At 36.5% G+C, this 22030-nt stretch overlaps 8 non-coding genes and 1 pseudogene across 8 annotated transcripts; all 9 read right to left on the reverse strand.

Moving 5' to 3' along the window:
• Positions 1–2194: 2194 nt before the first annotated feature.
• LOC128003799 (5S ribosomal RNA) lies at positions 2195–2313 on the reverse strand. The gene has a single exon (XR_008176514.1). It is a non-coding gene; the product is annotated as a 5S ribosomal RNA (ribosomal RNA).
• Positions 2314–2815: 502 nt separating this feature from the next.
• On the reverse strand, positions 2816–2934 carry LOC127994725 (5S ribosomal RNA). The gene has a single exon (XR_008167697.1). It is a non-coding gene; the product is annotated as a 5S ribosomal RNA (ribosomal RNA).
• Positions 2935–13352: 10418 nt separating this feature from the next.
• LOC128002889 (5S ribosomal RNA) lies at positions 13353–13471 on the reverse strand. Its single transcript, XR_008175624.1, has one exon. It is a non-coding gene; the product is annotated as a 5S ribosomal RNA (ribosomal RNA).
• Positions 13472–13993: 522 nt separating this feature from the next.
• Positions 13994–14112, reverse strand: LOC128007287 (uncharacterized; annotated as a pseudogene).
• Positions 14113–14613: 501 nt separating this feature from the next.
• LOC127988887 (5S ribosomal RNA) lies at positions 14614–14732 on the reverse strand. The gene has a single exon (XR_008162041.1). It is a non-coding gene; the product is annotated as a 5S ribosomal RNA (ribosomal RNA).
• Positions 14733–15111: 379 nt separating this feature from the next.
• Positions 15112–15230, reverse strand: LOC127988888 (5S ribosomal RNA). The gene has a single exon (XR_008162042.1). It is a non-coding gene; the product is annotated as a 5S ribosomal RNA (ribosomal RNA).
• A 370-nt stretch (positions 15231–15600) lies between these two features.
• On the reverse strand, positions 15601–15719 carry LOC128003440 (5S ribosomal RNA). The gene has a single exon (XR_008176164.1). It is a non-coding gene; the product is annotated as a 5S ribosomal RNA (ribosomal RNA).
• Positions 15720–15940: 221 nt separating this feature from the next.
• Positions 15941–16059, reverse strand: LOC128005983 (5S ribosomal RNA). Its single transcript, XR_008178619.1, has one exon. It is a non-coding gene; the product is annotated as a 5S ribosomal RNA (ribosomal RNA).
• Positions 16060–16425: 366 nt separating this feature from the next.
• On the reverse strand, positions 16426–16544 carry LOC128003162 (5S ribosomal RNA). The gene has a single exon (XR_008175891.1). It is a non-coding gene; the product is annotated as a 5S ribosomal RNA (ribosomal RNA).
• Between the last annotated feature and the right edge of the window lie 5486 nt (positions 16545–22030).

Raw genomic sequence — 22030 nt, forward strand, 5'->3', positions numbered from 1 at the left:
TGATGTTGTTCTCCGAACCAGCACTCGCACTTGTTTAACACAAGCCTGCAGTCCGGGCACCTCACCGCATTACAGTCCCTCGCGAAATGTCCCCTTTCCGAGCACTTATAGCATTTGAAGTCAGGACAGTCCTTCATCATGTGTTCAGGGCTCATACATAACCTACAGGTTCTCACCTGCTGGCTATGTATCACCCTGAAATACTGAGGTCCTTCTTCCGTCTCCATTCTCGTGCTGTAGGGCAGGGAAGCCACCTCTTTTGGAAACCGTACTCTCAGGAATCTCGTTCCATCCTCAATGCGGGTGCCCGGGTAGAATCTCCTTTTGATCTGTGAGATAGGAGTCACCCCCCATCCCTCCAGCTTCTTTAAAATATCGTCATCCTCCAAGTAAGCAGGCAGATGCATGAAAGATACAGCAAAATCCTTATTGTTCAACTTTTTAATTTCACAAATCTTTCCTTTAATCATCAATCCTTCTTCCAGTTTCTCAATATCTTCCTCTTTTTCCAATGTAATTTCATATTGTTTCATCATTTTTGGTCTTACCGCTAGTATGCTAGTCACTTCGATCTTGTCTTTCAATGCTTCTATAATGTCCTCTGCTCTCCCATCTTGTACCTCCGTCAAATCAATCACTACCGTTGCTTCCTTGGTATAGATCCGTTTCATTCGCCTTTCTGGGTAATCCTTTTCTCGTTGTCTTTGATCCAGTCCATTTTCAGTTAGCTGCCTTGTCTGTTTTGCCAAATCCATGTCTGTAGCCGTTAATCCGTCCATTTTAACAAAAAACACAAAACTAAAACGATCCCTCCCAAACAGCAAAGCTGTTGGGAGGACGAATAACAAAAATAACACAAAAAACTAGAAACAAAAATACTTATCTTGAACAAAAACAACGCAAAAAAAAGTTTGGGTGAGCCTTTCTCACCTCCCTATAGCCAACACACTTCCTGTTTCTCACTAGCTCTCTAGCGCCCTCAGGTTGGTATGGCCGTAAGCGAAAACTGCTGCAAAGAGAGGGCTATTTAAAGACCAGCCAATTTAATCGCCAGTACATTATATAAGTAGGAAAGAAAACCCAAAACTTCAAGCACCTGGTATTCCTAGGCAGTCTCTCATCAAAGCACTAACCAGACCTAAACCTGCTAAGATTCAGAGATCGGGCATTTACTCTTTTTTTTTTTTTTATGAAAGATTATTATATAATTCGTGAAATTTTCCAAAAGATTAAAGCACCTGGTATTCCCAGGCAGTCTCCCATCCATGTACTAACCAGGCCCAAACCTGCTAAGATTCAGAGATCAGGCATTGACTATTATCTGGCAAAATTATTATATACTAAGTGAAAAATGTCCAAAAAGCTTACAGCACCTGGTATTCCCAGGCGGTCTCCCATCCAAGTACTAACCAGACCTAAACCTGCTAAGATTCAGAGATCGGGCATTGACTCTATTTTTTGGCAGAATTATTATATACTAAGTGAAAAATGTCCAAAAAGCTTACAGCACCTGGTATTCCCAGGCGGTCTCCCATCCAAGTACTAACCAGACCTAAACCTGCTAAGATTCAAAGATCGGGCATTGACTTTTTTTTTTTTTATGAAAGATTATTATATAATTCGTGAAATTTTCCAAAAAGATTAAAGCACCTGGTATTCCCAGGCAGTCTCTCATCAAAGTACTAACCAGACCTAAACCTGCTAAGATTCAGAGATCGGGCATTGACTCTTTTTTTTGGCAAAATTATTATATACTAAGTGAAAAATGTCCAAAAAGCTCACAGTACCTGGTATTCCCAGGCGGTCTCCCATCCAAGTACTAACCAGACCTAAACCTGCTAAGATTCAAAGATCGGGCATTGACTCTTTTTTTTTTTTTTTAATGAAAGATTATTATATAATTCGTGAAATTTTCCAAAAAGATTAAAGCACCTGGTATTCCCAGGCAGTCTCCCATCCATGTACTAACCAGTCCCAAACCTGCTAATATTCAGAGATCGGGCATTGACTCTATTTTTTGGCAGAATTATTATATACTAAGTGAAAAATGTCCAAAAAGCTTACAGCACCTGGTATTCCCAGGCGGTCTCCCATCCAAGTACTAACCAGACCTAAACCTGCTAAGATTCAGAGATCGGGCATTGACTCTATTTTTTGGCAGAATTATTATATACTAAGTGAAAAATGTCCAAAAAGATTACAGCACCTGGTATTCCCAGGCGGTCTCCCATCCAAGTATTAACCAGGCCCAAACCCGCTTAGCTTCCGAGATCAGACGAGATCGGGCATAGCCAGGTTGGTATGGCCATAAGCGAAGACTGCTGCAAAGAGAGGGCTATTTAAAGACCAGCCAATCTAATCGCCAGTACATTATATAAGTATGATAGAAAACCCAAAAGCTTAAAGCACCTGGTATTCCTAGGCAGTCTCTCATCAAAGTACTAACCAGACCTAAACCTGCTAAGATTCAGAGATCGGGCATTGACTCTTTTTTTTGGCAAAATTATTATATACTAAGTGAAAAATGTCCAAAAAGCTTACAGTACCTGGTATTCCCAGGCGGTCTCCCATCCAAGTACTAACCAGACCTAAACCTGCTAAGATTCAAAGATCGGGCATTGACTCTTTTTTTTTTTTTTAATGAAAGATTATTATATAATTCGTGAAATTTTCCAAAAAGATTAAAGCACCTGGTATTCCCAGGCAGTCTCCCATCCATGTACTAACCAGGCCCAAACCTGCTAATATTCAGAGATCGGGCATTGACTCTATTTTTTGGCAGAATTATTATATACTAAGTGAAAAATGTCCTAAAAGCTTACAGCACCTGGTATTCCCAGGCGGTCTCCCATCCAAGTACTAACCAGGCCCAAACCTGCTTAGCTTCCGAGATCAGACGAGATCGGGCATAGCCAGATTGGTATGGCCGTAAGCGAAGACTGCTGCAAAGAGAGGGCTATTTAAAGAGCAGCCAATCTAATCGCCAGTACATTATATAAGTAGGAAAGAAAACCCAAAAGCTTAAAGCACCTGGTATTCCTAGGCAGTCTCTCATCAAAGTACTAACCAGACCTAAACCTGCTAAGATTCAGAGATCAGCATTGACTCTATTATTTGGCAAAATTATTATATACTAAGTGAAAAATGTCCAAAAAGCTTACAGCACCTGGTATTCCCTGGCGGTCTCCCATCCAAGTACTAACCAGGCCCAAACCTGCTTAGCTTCCGAGATCAGACGAGATCGGGCATAGCCTTTTTTTTTTTTTTTTTTTTTTTTTTTATTAAAGAAATTATTCAATTCAAACATACATATCAATTATTAACATGCAAAGATACATAATATGCTTTCTTTAACATAGACACTCCTAAAGTTTTGGGCTGTCAGACATTTTACAAATAACAACTTAAAAAACACTCGTTACATTGTTTAATCTTTTAAAAATGACAATTCCATCCCCAGGTCATTTAAAACCTTTAAGACCTCCTGTGTAAAAACTTAATTAAAAAGATTCATTGTTCCCTCCAACTTAAAGTAATAAAACAGACATTCAACATATTTCTCAACTTTTCTCCTAAACATTTCCCACACATCAATTAAAACATTTTCTTTTTTCACCACTACTCTTCTTTCCCATACCGCACTTTTCATCAACATCACAAGTAAATTAATGATCTTCTTGTTTTTACAATTTTCATTAATTCCCAACATGAACACCTTTTCCCATTCAAATTTCCCAATTTCAACTCCTTTCAAAATTAAAATCATGTTTTTACATTTCTCATTAAAAACTTTCAGCTCATCACAATATAAAAACAAGTGTAAAAACCCTTCATCTGCATCTTGGCATACTTTACATGTGGCACTTTCCTCCATCCCAATTTTGTTTAAAATCACATCTGTAAATACTGCTTTGTTTCTGATAAAATACTCCATATTCTCCGGTTTCGTCTGTACAATCTTACCATTCATGTCCCCCCATATATTCTCTTCTTTTACATCATTGTACAACCGTACCCAGTATTCGTTTACAACAGGCTTCTTAAAAACAGTATCTCTAAAAACACAATAAAACATTTTCACAGTACATTCATTAAAAGCACACAGTTTTTCCCCTAGCCTCACATACACATCTTTCCCAGGTTTCTCTTCTTCCATGTTGTCAATTCTGTTTATCCACTCTTGAGGTATTGCATTCTTAATTACGTCATACTTGTTTGTTATCTCTCGTCTGCTATAATCCTCCTTTGCCTCCTCCATCACATCCACAATGTATTGCACTGGTAAAAACCCCTCTTTGAATTCATATAAAACATCTCTGACTCTCGTAATTCCCACATCCCACCACTTCTTAAAAAAAACCTCCTTCCCTTGACTTAAAATGCCGTTGTTTAAGAATAAAGGCTGATTTAAAATGTTCTCTCTGCCTTGTGGCTTAAAATGCACATTCGTTAAAAATTTGCCCCATGCCCCCATCAGTTCTTTATAAAAATCTGGCAGCCCCTCCGTCATCCATTTTTTAACTTTCATCCATAAAATGTTGTCCCCCAAATTAAAATTACTACACTTACTTAAAATATGCCCCATTGTTCTCTTCCATGCCACTTCGTTTTCTTCATCCAAGTACTTTTTTATTATTTTCACTCTCAAGCTGTTCTTTCTTTGCTCCACATCCATTAACCCCAGTCCTCCCTTCTTCACTGCTCCTATTAAAGTGTTGTGTGCTATTCTTGGTGGCTTCCCTTCCCATAAAAAATCTAAAAAACATTTTTTCAGCCTTTTTTCTACCCACAACGGCATAGATGACACATATAAAATATACCACAATTTCGACCATTAAAACATTAAGAACTAAAACCTTCCCTTTCAAAGTTAATGTTCTCATTCTCCAAAAATTCAATCGTCTTTCAATCCCTCCTAAAGCTTCTTCCCACATAGTTTCATCTGCTTTCTTTTCATCCCTCCCCATTAACACACCTAAAATCTTCATTTCTTTAGTTTCCTTAAAGGTAAAATGTTCTGTTAAAACAGGTGCCCCTCCAAATCTCATATACAGCGTTTTGTCCTCATTTACTTTAGCTCCTGATCCCCTACAATACTTTTGTACAATTTTAATTGCATTTTCCACACTCTTCAGATCTTTTAACAATAATGTTGTGTCATCCGCGTACTGAAAATTTTTACTTTCCCCTCCCTCGATGCCTATGTCTTTTATCCCCTCTCCATGTTTTACAGCCAATCCCAAAGGTTCTGCAACTAAAGAATATAAAAGAGCCGACAATGTACATCCTTGCCTTATCGATCTAGTAATTTTAAAACACTGTGTTAAAAACCCATTACATTTAATTTTTGTTATTGCGCCTTTGTATAAAATCCTAATCCATTTCATAAAATTCTCTCCAAAACCAAAACTTTTTAAAACATCAAATAAAAAACCATGCTCCACCCTGTCAAAAGCTTTCTCGAAATCTAAACTGATAATAAACCCATCTTTATTGCTATCATGTATGTGTCTTATCATATCTTTTATACTAATAGTTGTATCTGCTATGTCTCTCCCTTTCACTCCATACACTTGGTTAGTTTTAATTATACTCGGCATGACTTCTTTCAATCTGTTGGCTAAAATTTTAGATAAAATCTTTAAATCAGTATTTAGCATTGTAATCGGTCTATAGTTCTTCAAATCTGTCTTCTCTCCTTTTCTCTTGTATATCAATTTCATTAAACCCATTCCCATTCTTTGATTTAATTCTCCTTTCTTAAACACCTCTACATATACTTCTTTTAAAATGCTAGTTAAAAAATCTTTAAAAACTATATAAAATTCACTCCCCAAACCATCTACACCTGGACTTTTATTTTTGTTTAATTCACTTATTGCTCTTTGAATCTCTTCTTCTCTTATCTCTTCATCACACTCTTTTTTGTCTACTTCTCCTACTGTTGTTTTTATTTGATTCAGTAACTCCAGTTTTTCTTCTTCGCCCACCCCCTCAGTACTAAACAGGTTCTCATAGTAAGCTTTTATTTCTTCTAATATTTCCTCATTAGTTTCCACCACTACACCATTTTTCCCTCTTATTTCTTTAATCATTCCAGCCTTCCCTCTTATTTTTTCTAAATCAAAAATTTTTTTTTTACATTTTTCACCCTCCACAGTATATTTAGCTTTACTTCTTAGTCTTGCACCTTCATATTTTTTCTCTTCCATGTCTTTCAATGTTCCCTCCAATTCTTTTATTTTTTTGTATATCTTTCCCATTCTCATTTAATTCCTTTTCCAATTTTTCTCTTATTTCTCTCTCCTTCTTCCTCTTACTTCTCTGTATTAATTAACTGTATTTTATTGTGAATTTTTTAACTAAATATTTAACATTTTCCCACCATATCCTTTTATCTTCGCTGTACATTCCATTCTCCTTTTCTTTTTCAATAATTTCTTTAATACTTAACACATAGTCCTCATTCTTCAAAACCTCTACATTTAAAACCCATACCCCCGGCCCTTTTTTCACTGAACTCCAGTCTACTTGCATAAAAATTGGTTTATGGTCACTTAAGCTTGATTCTTCATATTTGATATTACCGATAAATCCTTCAATGTTCCTTGTACATAAAATGAAATCAATCCTTGTCTTACACATAAAATTACCCACTAATTGCCTCCTTGAATATTCTTTCTTTTTTTCGTTTCTTTCTCTCCATACATCAATTATATTATTTTCTTCCATTAATAATTTCAGTTCTTTTCTTCCTTTATCATTTTTAAAAACCATTCCCTCTCCCATTTCTAATTTACTGAAAACAGTATTAAAATCACCCATCATAATAACTTCTTTATGTTTCTTTAAAAATTCTCTTAATATATTAAAATATTCCTTTTTTCATTCTCTACTGTTGGTGCATGAATATTAACTACAATAACTTTTTTCTCCTCATACTCCATTTCAACCGCCATACATTTCCCATCCATGTCATTATATATTGTTTTACACGATACACCACTGTTTTCTTTTATTAAAACTGCAACTCCTCTTCCCAGCCTCCCATCACCATTGTTATATAAAATTCCTCTGCTCCAACTTTTCCTTATTTCAGTCATGTAATCTTCCTTCCAGTTAGTTTCTTGTAATAAAATCACATCTTCTCCTTTACACATTTCTTTCACTTTTTCAAATTTTCCCATGTCTGACAGCCCTCTAGCATTAAAAGTCACTATTCTTAACAGCATAAAACATATAAAAACATGCATAAAACCCATAAACTCAGTCCATCTCCTCCAAACCCTTTAGCAACTCATACTTATTTGTACATTCAAAACCATCTTCTTTAAGCACTCTTTTTCTTGCAGTATCTAAATTGGGTATTACCTTCACAGATCTTCTTCTTTTTGATGATTTCCCCTTCGTCTCCTCATTTTCTTGTCCTTGTTCACACTCTTTTGTAGCATCATTAATTTCTACTGCGTCCATCTCCTTTTGCACACTGTCCGTCACATCCATCGGTGTACATAAAATTCCCTCCTGTTGTGCATCACTCAATACTTTATTCCTTTCATCATCCAGTTCCATAGTATCCAAAGCATTTTTCAAGCTGTCAGTCAAATCCATCTGTGTCCAAATTCCCCCCTCCTGTTGTGTTTGTATGATGGGTTCGTTACACTCTTTCTGTTGTTCCATATCCTTAATTAATTCCAGTCCTTCACCTCGAACTCTTTCTCCATAGTCTCGCTGCTCGTTGTCTCTTTCATGCACCCGCCCGCCCACCTGCTGCTCCTCCTCCTCACCCTGCATCCAACACTCACACTTATTTAAAACCAAATTGCACTCCGGGCACGTCACAGCGTTGCAATTTCTCGCGAAGTGGCCTCTCTCCTCGCATTTATGGCACGTGAACTCCGGGCAGTCCTTCACCACATGGTCTGGGCTCATGCACAGCCGACAAGTCTTCACCTGATGGCTGTGCATCACCCGAAAATATTGTGGACCCTCTGCCGTCTCTATTTTTGTGCTGTAAGGGAGGGAGGCCACTTCCTTCGGGAACCGCGCCTTTACATATCTTGTCCCATCCTCAATGCTGGTGCCTGGATAAACACGCCGCTTTATTTTTGAAATTGGGGAAACCCCCCAATCCTCCAGTTTATTTAAAATCTCTTCATCAGCAAGGTAGACGGGCAGATGCATGAAAGAGACAACATAATCTCTGTTTTGAAGCTTTTTTATCTCACAGTTCACTCCATTTATTAACAATCCCTCAGTCAGCTTATCACAAGTTTCTTCTTTTTCCATTGTGAGCTCGTATTCTTTTCCTTGTCTTGGCCTTAGTGCCAAGATTTCCCCATATCCACATTTGTCCGTCACCGCTTTAATAATATCCACAGCTCTCACCTCACTTACATTCTCCACATTCACAATCACAGTTGCCTCCTTTAAGTATTTCCTTTCACCACATGTATATCTTGCATCTTGATTTTTACCGTGTCCTGCTCGTTGTCGATACTCCAGTCCAGTGTCGTTTGCCATGCGTCTCTCTCCAGCCAGTCCAGTGTTGTTTGCCATGTGTCTCTCCCCAGCCAGTCCAGTGTTGTTTGCCATGCGTCACTCTCCAGCCAGTCCAGTGTCGTTTGCCATGCGTCTCTCTCCAGCCAGTCCAGTGTCGTTTGCCATGCGTCTCTCTCCAGCCAGGCCAGTGTCGTTTGCCAATAATCCATCCATTGTACAAAACACAAACAAAAAATTAACCACCCTCCAGCCAGCAAAACTCTGCTGTTAGGTGGTTTAAAACTGAAAAACCACACAAAAAATAAACCAAAGTCCAAAAACAACTCACAAAACAAACACTAACAGAAAAATCAAAATGGAGGAGAGCCTTCCTCTCCCAACTGCAGCCAACACTTCCTGTAGTTCTCTAGCGCCCTCAGGTTGGTATGGCCGTAAGCGAAAACAACTGCAGAGAGAGGGCTATTTAAAGACCAGCCAATATAATCGCCAGTACATTATATAAGTAGGAAAGAAAACCCAAAAGCTTAAAGCACCTGGTATTCCTAGGCAGTCTCTCATCAAAGTACTAACCAGACCTAAACCTGCTAAGATTCAGAGATCGGGCATTGACGCTTTCTTTTTATTTATTTATTTATTTATTTATTTATTTATTTTTTAATGAAAAATTATTATATAATTCGTGAAATTTTCCAAAAGATTAAAGCACCTGGTATTCCCAGGCAGTCTCCCATCCATGTACTAACCAGGCCCAAACCTGCTAATATTCAGAGATCGGGCATTGACTATATTTTTTGGCAAAATTATTATATACGAAGTGAAAAATGTCCAAAAAGCTTACAGCACCTGGTATTCCCAGGCGGTCTCCCATCCAAGTACTAACCAGGCCCAAACCTGCTAAGATTCAGAGATCGGGCATTGACTCTTTTTTTTTTTAATTAAAGATTATTATATAATTCGTGAAATTTTCCAAAAAGATTAAAGCACCTGGTATTCCCAGGCAGTCTCCCATCCATGTACTAACCAGGCCCAAACCTGCTAATATTCAGAGATCGGGCATTGATTCTATTTTTTGGCAGAATTATTATATACTAAGTGAAAAATGTCCAAAAAGCTTACAGCACCTGGTATTCCCAGGCGGTCTCCCATCCAAGTACTAACCAGGCCCAAACCTGCTTAGCTTCCGAGATCAGACGAGATTGGGCATAGCCTTTTTTTTTTTTTTTTTTTTTATTAAGAGATTTCAATCAATAAAATACAATAATCAATAGAAAATACAGAACATCGTCTTTACACATCTCTACATTACACATCTTTCATTTACATAGATAATTTAAAAAAACTCTTCCACTTTCTGGCAACTTCCACATTAAATCATTTAAAACACAACAAACTTGTGGGGTAAAAACATCATAAAAAGAGTCTAACATATTCACACCCTTAAAGTACACATACAGTCGTTCGATATATAATTCTGTTTTTCTTTTAAACACACTCCAAACATCCAACACATTTTTTTCCTTTGTAGCCACAGTTCTTCTGTCCCATATTGCACTTTTCATTAGCATTACACACAGATTAATAAAACTTTTGTTTTTACACTTTTTCTCCCAACCAAACATCACAACTCTGTTCCATTCCATTACATTTTCATCCCACTCCTCAGCCACATCTTTAATTAAACATTTACATTTCCTTAAAAAGTCCTCTAGCTCTCTACAATGTAAAAACATATGTAAAATCCCCTCTTCCTCTTCCTGGCACACTTTACACAGAGCATTTTCTTCCATTCCTATTTTATTTAAAATAACATCAGTAAAAACCACTTTATGCCTTATAAAATACTCCAAACATTCCAATTTTGTTTCAACACATTTCCCCGTCATGTTTCTCCATATACACTCTTTTTTTAAATCTTTGAATTTCTGCACCCAGTATCCATTTACAATCGGCTCTTTAAAAACATCATCTCTAAAAGCACGATAAATCATTTTCACAGTACATTCCTTAAAATCATACAGTTTTTCCCCTAATTTCACATGAATACATTTCTCTTTTGGTTCTCCTTCCATACTTTCTATTCTTTTAATCCACTCTTTAGGTATTGCATTTTTAATGATTTCATATTTATTTTTTATTTCTTGTTCACTGTAATCTTCTTTTGCCTCCTCCATTGCATCCACAATAAATTGTGTCGGTAAAAATCCTTCTTTAAATTCATATAAAACATCTCTAACTCTCGTTATCCCCACATCCATCCATTTCTTTAAAAACATTTCTTTGTCTTGTTTTAAAATGTTTTTGTTTAAAAACAGAGGTTGATTTAAAATGTTTTCTCTCCCATGTGGATCATACTCTACTCTGTCTAAAAATTTTCCCCAGGCACTAAACATTTCTCTATAAAACTCTGGTAATCTTTCTGTCATCCAATTCTTCATTTTCATCCATAAAATTCCATCCCCCATGTTAAAATCCCCACATTTGTTTAAAAAATACTCCATTGTCCTTTTCCATGCTGTTTTGTGACCCTCATCCAGATATTTTTTTACTATTTTAATTCTTAAGCTATTTTTTCTCTGTTCTACATCAATTAATCCCATCCCTCCCTTCCCTGCTTCTCCTATTAACGTACTATATGCAATTCTTGACGGTTTACTATTCCATAAAAAATCAAAAAAACATTTTTTCAACCTTTTCTCCACCCATATTGGCATAGCAGTCACATATAAAACATACCACAACTTTGACACCATTAAAACATTTAAAATTAAAACCTTCCCTTTTAAACTTAATGTCCTCAATTTCCTAAAATTTAACCTTCTTTCAATTCCTCCTACTATTTCTTCCCACATTTTTTCTTTAACAATCCTTTCGTCTTTTCCCATTAGAACACCTAAAATCCTTATTTCTTTTGTTTCTTTAAAATGAAAATGAAAAATGAAAAACTTTCCTCCTGATCCCCTACAAAACATCTGTACTACTTCCATTACTTTATTAACACTCTCTATATCTTTAACTATTATTGTTGTGTCATCCGCATATTGAAATATTTTTTCATTTCCCCCACTTCCTTCAATGTTTATCCCTCTTATGTCTTCATCTATTTTAATAGCTAATCCCAATGGTTCTGCAACTAAAGAATATAAAAGCGCTGATAATGGACATCCTTGTCTTATTGACCTAGTAATTTTAAAACATTCAGTTAAAAAACCATTACACTGTATTCTTGTTATTGCTCCCCTATATAAAATTGTAATCCACTTGACAAAATTATCCCCAAACCCGTACCTTCTTAAAATTCCAAATAAATATTCATGCTCCACTCTATCAAAGGCCTTTTCAAAATCCAAACTAATAACATATCCTTTTTTGTTCTTTTCTTTCATATATCTTATTCTATCTATTATACTTAAAGTTGTATCTGCTATATCTTCCCCTTTTACTCCATACACTTGATGTGTTTTAATTATGGTTGGCATTACCTCTTTCAATCTATTGGCTAAAACTTTTGTTAAAATTTTCAGATCTGTATTCAGCATTGTAATTGGTCTATAATTTTTTAGGTCTACTTTATCTCCTTTTCTTTTATATATTAACTTTATTAATCCCATCCCCGTTCTCTGGTTCATTTCCTCCTTCTTAAAAATGTCTTCATATACTTCCTTTAAAATACTGCGTCTCTCTCCAGCCAGTCCAGTTACGTTTGCCAATAAACCATCCATTGTACAAAAACACCAAAAAAAAAAAAACAATTAACCACCCTCCAGCCAGCAAGATGCTGCTGTTAGGTGGTTTAAAACTGAAAAACCATACAAAAAATAAACTAAAAGTCCAAAAACAACTCACAAAACAAACACTAACAGAAAAATCAAAATGGAGGAGAGCCTTCCTCTCCAAACTGCAGCCAACACTTCCTGTAGCTCTCTAGCGCCCTCAGGTTGGTATGGCCGTAAGCGAAGACTGTTGCAAAGAGAGGGCTATTTAAAGAGCAGCCAATCTAATCGCCAGTACATTATATAAGTAGGAAAGAAAACCCAAAAGCTTAAAGCACCTGGTATTCCTAGGCAGTCTCTCATAAAAGTACTAAACAGACCTAAACCTGCTAAGATTCAGAGATTGGGCATTGACTCTATTATTTGGCAAAATTATTATATACTAAGTGAAAAATTTCCAAAAAGCTCTCCAGCCAGTCCCTTGTCGTTTACCATGCGTGTCTCTCCAGCCAGTCCGGTGTCGTTTGCCGTGCGTCTCTCTCCAGCCAGTCCAGTTACGTTTGCCAATAAACCATCCATTGTACAAAAACACCAAAAAAAAAAAAAAACAATTAACCACCCTCCAGCCAGCAAGATGCTGCTGTTAGGTGGTTTAAAACTGAAAAACCACACAAAAAATAAACTAAAAGTCCAAAAACAACTCACAAAACAAACACTAACAGAAAAATCAAAATGGAGGAGAACCTTCCTCTCCAAACTGCAGCCAACACTTCCTGTAGCTCTCTAGCGCCCTCAGGTTGGTATGGCCGTAAGCGAAGACTGCTGCAAAGAGAGGGCTATTTAAAGAGCAGCCAATCTAATCGCCAGTACATTATATAAGTAGGAAAGAAAACCCAAAAGCTTAAAGCACCTGGTATTCCAGATTCAGAGATCGGGCATTGACTCTTTTTTTTTTTTTTTTTTTTACGAAAGATTATTATATAATTCGTGAAATTTTCCAAAAAGATTAAAGCACCTGGTATTCCCAGGCAGTCTCCCATCCATGTACTAACCAGGCTCAAACCTGCTAATATTCATAGATCGGGCATTGACTCTATTTTTTGGCAAAATGATTATATACTAAGTGAAAAATGTCCAAAAAGCTTAAAGCACCTGGTATTCCCAGGCGGTCTCCCATCCAAGTACTAACCAGGCCCAAACCTGCTTAGCTTCCGAGATCAGACGAGATCGGGTATAGCCAGGTTGGTATGGCCGTACGCGAAAATTGCTGCAAAGAGAGGGCTATTTAAAGACCAGCCAATCTAATCGCCAGTACATTATATAAGTAGGAAAGAAAACCCAAAAGCTTAAAGCACCTGGTATTCCTAGGCAGTCTCTCATCAAAGTACTAACCAGACCTAACCTGCTAAGATTCAGAGATCGGGGATTGACTCTTTCTTTTTCTTTTTTTTTTTTTTAATGAAAGATTATTATATAATTCGTGAAATTTTCCAAAAGATTAAAGCACCTGGTATTCCCAGGCAGTCTCCCATCCATGTACTAACCAGACCTAAACCTGCTAAGATTCAGAGATCGGGCATTGACTCTTTTTTTTATGCAAGATTATTATATAATTCGTGAAATTTTCCAAAAAGATTAAAGCACCTGGTATTCCTAGGCGGTCTCCCATCCAAGTACTAACCAGACCTAAACCTGCTAAGATTCAGAGATCGGGCATTGACTCATTTTTTTTTTTTTTTTTTAATAAAAGATTATTATATAATTCGTGAAATTTTCCAAAAAGATTAAAGCACCTGGTATTCCCAGGCAGTCTCCCATCCATGTACTAACCAGGCCCAAACCTGCTAATATTCAGAGATCAGACGAGATCGGGCATAGCCAGGTTGGTATGGCCGTAAGCGAAGACTGCTGCAAAGAGATGGCTATTTAAAGACCAGCCAATCTAATCGCCAGTACATTATATAAGTAGGAAAGAAAACCCAAAAGCTTAAAGCACCTGGTATTCCTAGGCAGTCTCTCATCAAAGTACTAACCAGACCTAAACCATTCAGAGATCAGGGCATTGACTCTATTTTTTGGCAAAATTATTATATACTAAGTGAAAAATGTCCAAAAAGCTTACAGCACCTGGTATTCCCTGGCGGTCTCCCATCCAAGTACTAAACAGACCTAAACCTGCTAAGATTCAAAGATCGGGCATTGACTCTTTTTTTTTTTTTTTTTTATGAAAGATTATTATATAATTCGTGAAATTTTCCAAAAAGATTAAAGCACCTGGTATTCCCAGGCAGTCTCCCATCCATGAACTAACCAGGCCCAAACCTGCTAATATTCAGAGATCGGGCATTGACTCTATTTTTTTTGGCAAAATTATTATATACTAAGTGAAAAATGTCCAAAAAGCTTACAGCACCTGGTATTCTCAGGCGGTCTCCCATCCAAGTACTAACCAGGCCCAAACCTGCTTAGCTTCCGAGATCAGACGAGATCGGGCATAGCCAGGTTGGTATGGCCGTAAGCGAAGACTGCTGCAAAGAGAGGGCTATTTAAAGAGCAGCCAATCTAATCGCCAGTACATTATATAAGTAGGAAAGAAAACCCAAAAGCTTAAAGCACCTGGTATTCCTAGGCAGTCTCTCATCAAAGTACTAACCAGACCTAAACCTGCTAAGATTCAGAGATCGGGCATTGACGCTTTCTTTTTTTTTTTTTTTTTTTTTTTTTAATGAAAGATTATTATATAATTCGTGAAATTTTCCAAAAGATTAAAGCACCTGGTATTCCCAGGCAGTCTCCCATCCATGTACTAACCAGGCCCAAACCTGCTAATATTCAGAGATCGGGCATTGACTATATTTTTTGGCAAAATTATTATATACTAAGTGAAAAATGTCCAAAAAGCTTACAGCACCTGGTATTCTCAGGCGGTCTCCCATCCAAGTACTAACCAGGCCCAAACCTGCTTAGCTTCCGAGATCAGACGAGATCGGGCATAGCCAGGTTGGTATGGCCGTAAGCGAAGTCTGCTGCAAAGAGATGGCTATTTAAAGACCAGCCAATCTAATCACCAGTACATTATATAAGTAGGAAAGAAAACCCAAAAGCTTAAAGCACCTGGTATTCCTAGGCAGTCTCTCATCAAAGTACTAACCAGACCTAAACCTGCTAAGATTCAGAGATCGGGCATTGACTTTTTTTTTTTTTTTTTTTTTAATGAAAGATTATTATATAATTCGTGAAATTTTCCAAAAGATTAAAGCACCTGGTATTCCCAGGCAGTCTCCCATCCATGAAGTAAACCATGCCCGAACCTGCTAATATTCAGAGGTCGGGCATTGACTATATTTTTTGGTAAAATTATTATATACTAAGTGAAAAATGTCCAAAAAGCTTACAGCACCTGGTATTCCCAGGCGGTCTCCCATCCAAGTACTAACCAGGCCCAAACCTGCTTAGCTTCCGAGATCAGACGAGATCGGGCATAGCCAGGTTGGTATGGACGTAAGGGAAGACTGCTGCAAAGAGAGGGCTATTTAAAGACCAGCCAATCTAATCGCCAGGACATTATATAAGTAGGAAAGAAAACCCAAAAGCTTAAAGCACCTGGTATTTCTAGGCAGTCTCTCATCAAAGTACTAACCAGACCTAAACCTACTAAGATTAAGAGATCGGGCATTGACTCTATTTTTTGGCAAAATTATTATATACTAAGTGAAAAATGTCCAAAAAGCTTACAGCACCTGGTATTCCGAGGCGGTCTCCCATCCAAGTACCAACCAGGCCCAAACCTGCTTAGCTTCCGAGATCAGACGAGATGGGGCATAGCCAGGTTGGTATGACCGTAAGCCAAGACTGCTGCAAAGAGAGGGCTATTTAAAGACCGACCAATCTAATCACCAGTACATTATATAAGTAGGAAAGAAAACCCAAAAGCTTAAAGCACCTGGTATTCCTAGGCAGTCTCTCATCAAAGTACTAACCAGACCTAAACCTGCTAAGATTCAGAGATCGGGCATTGACTTTTTTTTTTTATTTTTAATGAAAGATTATTATATAATTCGTGAAATTTTCCAAAAGATTAAAGCACCTGGTATTCCCAGGCAGTCTCCCATCCATGAAGTAAACCATGCCCAAACCTGCTAATATTCAGAGGTCGGGCATTGACTATATTTTTTGGCAAAATTATTATATACTAAGTGAAAAATGTCCAAAAAGCTTACAGCACCTGGTATTCTCAGGCGGTCTCCCATCCAAGTACTAAACAGGCCCAAACCTGCTTAGCTTCCGAGATCAGACGAGATCGGGCATAGCCAGGTTGGTATGGACGTAAGCGAAGACTGCTGCAAAGAGAGGGCTATTTAAAGACCAGCCAATCTAATCGCCAGGACATTATATAAGTAGGAAAGAAAACCCAAAAGCTTAAAGCACCTGGTATTCCTAGGCAGTCTCTCATCAAAGTACTAACCAGACCTAAACCTGCTAAGATTAAGAGATCGGGCATTGACTCTATTTTTTGGCAAAATTATTATATACTAAGTGAAAAATGTCCAAAAAGCTTACAGCACCTGGTATTCCGAGGCGGTCTCTCATCCAAGTACCAAACAGGCCCAAACCTGCTTCGCTTCCGAGATCAGACGAGATGGGGCATAGCCAGGTTTTTTTTTTTTTTTTTTTATTATTTTCTTGAAAAACACATATAATACATTACATCTCTTCTAAGAAAAGAAATTTACATTCCAATTAAAAAATAAAAAATAAAATAAAAACAAAGACATTCATGTGATTAAATAGATATTTCTCTTCCACATCATTCTGTTCCTGGAAATGCTATTTCAAACTTCTTTAAAATTGAGTAAACCTCTGAAGTAAACACTTTATCAAATTCCTTGTTTTTTTGTTCCTGTTTAAAATAACAATACAAACATTCTATATACCTTTTCCAACGTCTTTTAAACAAACCCCACACATCCATTATAATTTCTTCTTGTTTTGCAATTCCTCTTCTTTCCCAGATGACTTTTTTCATTAACATTACAAACAGATTGATCACCTTTTTGTTTTTTTCCTTCTCATCAAAACCTAACATAATGATCCTATCCAATTCTGTATCCTCTCGATCTTGCTCCCCTCCCAGGTTTACAATTATAGTTTTGCATTTTTCATTGAAATCCTTCAGTGCCTTACAGTGTAGAAACGCATGTAAAAAATCTTCCTCTTCCTCATTGCATACTTTGCATATGGCACTTTGTTCCATCCCAATTTTTTTAAGTATAACATCAGTAAACAGCACCCTTTGTCTGATATAATACTCAGAATTTTCCAATTTGACCTCAATTATCTCCCCTTTCATGTTTTTCCAAATATCTTCTTCTTTTAAACCTTCAAATGTCTTCTGCCAAAATTTGTTTGCAACAGGTTTCTTAAAAATCATGTCAATGAAAAAAACATAAAACATTTTCACTGTACATTCTTTTAAAAGCCACAATTTCTCTCCCAGTATTGCGTACACATCCTTTTCTTCTTTCCCCCCTTCCATAGTTTCAACCTTTTCTATCCATTCTTTGGGTATTGCATTTTTTATAATTTCATACTTAGTTTTAAGTTCTTGTTTATTAAATTCTTCCTTTGCTTCCTCCATCACATCTACTATATACTGCATTGGTAAAAAGCCTTCTTTATATTCATATAAAACATCTCTTACTTTGACTATTCCAACTTCCATCAATTCTTTAAAATATATTTCCTTCCCTTGGTTTAAAATGCCGGTGTTTAGGAATAATGGCTGATTTAAGATGTTTTCTCTTCCATGTACGTTGTATTGAACGGTAGTTAAAAAATTCCTCCAAGCCCTTAAAACTTCTTTATAAAACATTGGCAACCCCTCTGTTATCCATTCTTGTGTTCTCATCCATAACACATTATCTCCCAGATTAAAATTCCCACATTTGTTTAAAAAAATCCCCATTGTTGTTTTCCATTCTGCTTTGTTTCCCTCATCCAGATACTTTTTGACTAATTTGACTCTCAGACTATTCTTCCTTTGCTCAACATCGATTAAACCCAAACCTCCTTTTCCCTCCATCCCTATTAAAGTATTGTACGCAATTCTAGCTGGTTTCCCTACCCATAAAAAATCTAAAAAACATCTTTTCAACCCTCTTTCCACCCACACCGGCATAGATGTCATATATAAAAAATACCACAGTTTTGAAGTCATTAAAACATTCAAGATTAAAACCTTCCCTTTTAAATTTAGTGCCCTCAATTTCCAAAAGTTCAGTCTTCTTTCAATGCTTCCCACTATTTCTTCCCACATGATTTCTCTAACTTTATCTTCATCTTTACCCATTAAAATTCCTAAAATCTTCATTTCTTTTACTTCCTTGAATTTAAAATTCTCTGCTAAGTCTGTCGTCTGCCCAAATCTCATATATGCAGTTTTTTCTTCATTTATTTTTCCTCCTGACCCCTTGCAAAATCTCTGTACTATTTCCATTACTTGTTTGACACTTTCTTCTTCTCTAGCAAAAATGGTAGTGTCATCAGCATATTGAAACATTTTACACTCTTTTCCTGTTTGTTCAATCTCTATTCCTTTAATTCCCCTTTCTTGCTTTATGGCTAGTCCAAGCGGTTCTGCCACCAATGAATATAGCAGGGCTGATAAAGGACACCCTTGTCTTATAGATCGTGTTATCCTAAAACATTTTGTTAAAAACCCATTACATTTTATTGTTGTCATTGCTCCCTTGTATAAAATTTGAATCCATTTAATAAAAATCTCCCCAAACCCAAAACTTTTTAAAATATCAAATAAATATTCGTGTTCCACCCTGTCAAAAGCTTTTTCAAAATCTAAGTTAATGATATAACCTCTTTTCCTTTTATCTCTCATGTACCTTATCGTGTCTTTTATACTCATTGTTACATCCGAAATGTCTTTCCCTTTTACTCCATATGCCTGATTTGTTGTTATTATATTTGGCATTATCTGTTTTAATCTATTCGCTAAAAGTTTTGCTAAAATCTTTAAATCAGTATTTAACATTGTGATAGGTCTATAATTTTTTAATTCATTTTTTTCCCCCTTTTTCTTGTATATTACCTTCATCAATCCCATTCCCATTCTTAACATCATTCCTCCTTTTTCAAAAATCTCATCATAAACATCTCTTAAAATATCTACTAAAAGGTCTTTAAAAGTTTGGTAAAACTCACTTCCTAGACCATCAATGCCTGGGCTTTTCTTTTTGTTCAATTCATTTATTGTACTTTCTATTTCTTCTTTACTTATTGTCTGATCGCATTCTTCCTTCTCCTCTTTACTCACTTTAATTTTTATTAATTCCATTAATTCCCTTTTTTCTCTCTCCTTTACTCCTTCCGTACTAAACAATTTTTCAAAATAGTTTTTAACCTCTTCTAAAATTTCCCCACATTCATGTACCATTTCACCATTTTCTTTTCGTATTTCTTTTATAGTTTCAACTCTTCCTTTTCTTTTTTCAAGATCAAAAAAAAAACTTTGTGCATTTTTCTCCTTCTACTAGATATTTAGCTTTACACCTCAACATTGCCCCCTTATATCTATTCTCTTCCATCTCTTTCAGCTCTTCTTGTATTTCTTTTATTTTTTTAATATCTTCTGTTTCATCATTTACTTGCTTCTCCAGTCTTTCTCTTATTTCCTTTTCTTTATTCTTTTTGCATTTCTGTTTTAACACACAATAACTAATAGTGATTTTTTTCACTAAAAATTTCAAGTTCTCCCACCAGATCCTTTTGTCCTCTAAATACATTTCATTCTCTTTTTCTTTTTTTATTGTATCTTTTATTGTTGCCACATAATCCTCATCCTTTAAAATGTCTGTATTTAAAACCCATACCCCTGGCCCTCTTTTCCCAACATCCCAATCCAAATGTACAAAAAAAGGCTTATGATCACTTAACCTCGTTTCTTCATACCTTAACTTCTCTATAAAACATTCTAAATTCCTTGTACATAAAACCATATCTATTCGTGTTTGATAAATGAAATTTCCTACTATTTGTCTTCTCGAGTATTCTCTTTTGTGTTCATTCCTTTCCCTCCATACATCCATTATATTGTTTTCCTCCATTAGTGATCTTAACTCTTTCCTTCCCGTATCGCTTTTGAAACCCATACCCTCCGCTATATCTTGTCTGCTAAAAACTGTATTAAAATCCCCCATCATAAGTATATATTTATAATTCCTCACAATTGTCTTGATAGTGTTAAAAAATGATCTCTTTTCTTCTTTTTTCGTTGGTGCATGTATGTTGACCAGTAATATGTTCTTCTCTTCGTAACTCATTTCCACTATCAAACATTTCCCTATTTCATCTTTGTATATTTCTTTACAGCTTACACCACTGTTTTCCCTTATTAAAATTGCCACACCTCTACCATTTCTTTCATCACCATTATTATACAGAATTTCACCATTCCACCTTTTCCTCATTTCATTTATAGACCTATCTGTCCAATTAGTTTCTTGTAGCATTATTATGTCTTCTTTTTTACACATTTCTTTTACTTTATCAAACTTTCTTACATCTTGAAGTCCTCTTGCATTAAAAGTTACCAACTTTATGAGCATAAGACAGAAAAAAGTATTCATAAAAACCATCGTTTATCATTCAATCTCCCCCATGTCCTTTAACAGTTCAAATCGGTTTACATTTTTCAACAAGTCCTCTTTAACTACTTTTTTCCTTACCCCGCCCAAACTTGGTTTTACCTTGATCGATCTTCTTCTTTTCATTTGTATCCCAGCTTTGTCCTCCTTTTCCTCTTCACTGCCCATTTCAACAGTCTGTTCTTCATTTACAATCCTTTGATGTTCTATTTTGTCTAAAAGTATTTCAATGGTCTCTGCAATTTGCATCTCCGCTTCACCCCCTTGCTGTGATTGTTTATCCTGTATGCAACTTTCTTCTCTCTGTTCTCCTTTGTCCTTATTTTCGTTGGTTTCATTAATCTGTGTTGTTGTTGTTCCTTCCTCTTGCTCCTTTTCATTGTCATGCATCTGCCCACTCACACCTTTTTCATCTTCTTCCTCGTTTCCCATCCAGCATTCACACTTGCTTAGCACCTCCTCGCAATCCGGGCATTTTACCACCCTGCAGTCCCTCGCCATGTGTCCTCTCTCATTGCATTTGTAACATATAAACTGCGGACAGTCTTTCACCATATGCTCTGGGCTCATGCACAACCTACATGTCTTTACCTGCTGGCTATGCATGACCCGAAAGTGCTGTGGTCCTTCTGCTGTGACAAACTTGGTGCTATACGGGAGTGAGATCACTTCTCTGGGGAATCTTGTTTTTACAAATCTTGTTCCATCTTCAATATTTGTGCCAGGATAAAACCGTCTCTTTATTTTAGAGATGGGGAGAACTCCCCATCCTTCCAATTTCTTTAAAATGTCCTCATCGTCCATGTAAACAGGGAGATGCATAAAAGAAACAACAAAATCTCTGTTTTGAAGTCTTGTTACCTCACAGGTTTTTCCTTTGATTAGTATTCCATTCATCAGCTCCTCGATGTCTTCCTCGGTCTCCAAAGTCACCTCATAACATCTTGTTTGTTTCGGTCGAACCGCCAAGATTTTCCCTTCTCCAACTTTTTCTGTCACTGACATTATAATATCCACTGCTCTCACATCATCCAAATCCATTAAGTCCACTGTTACTGTTGCTTCCTTTTTGTAAACTCTTTTCCAGGTTTCCTTCTTTGTTTCTTTTTCATGTCCATCTCTGTGTCTTTGTTCAAGATCGATTTCATTTCCACTCCG

This window comes from Carassius gibelio, chromosome B22 (genome assembly GCF_023724105.1).
Source record: "Carassius gibelio isolate Cgi1373 ecotype wild population from Czech Republic chromosome B22, carGib1.2-hapl.c, whole genome shotgun sequence".
Taxonomy (NCBI): Eukaryota; Metazoa; Chordata; class Actinopteri; order Cypriniformes; family Cyprinidae; genus Carassius; species Carassius gibelio.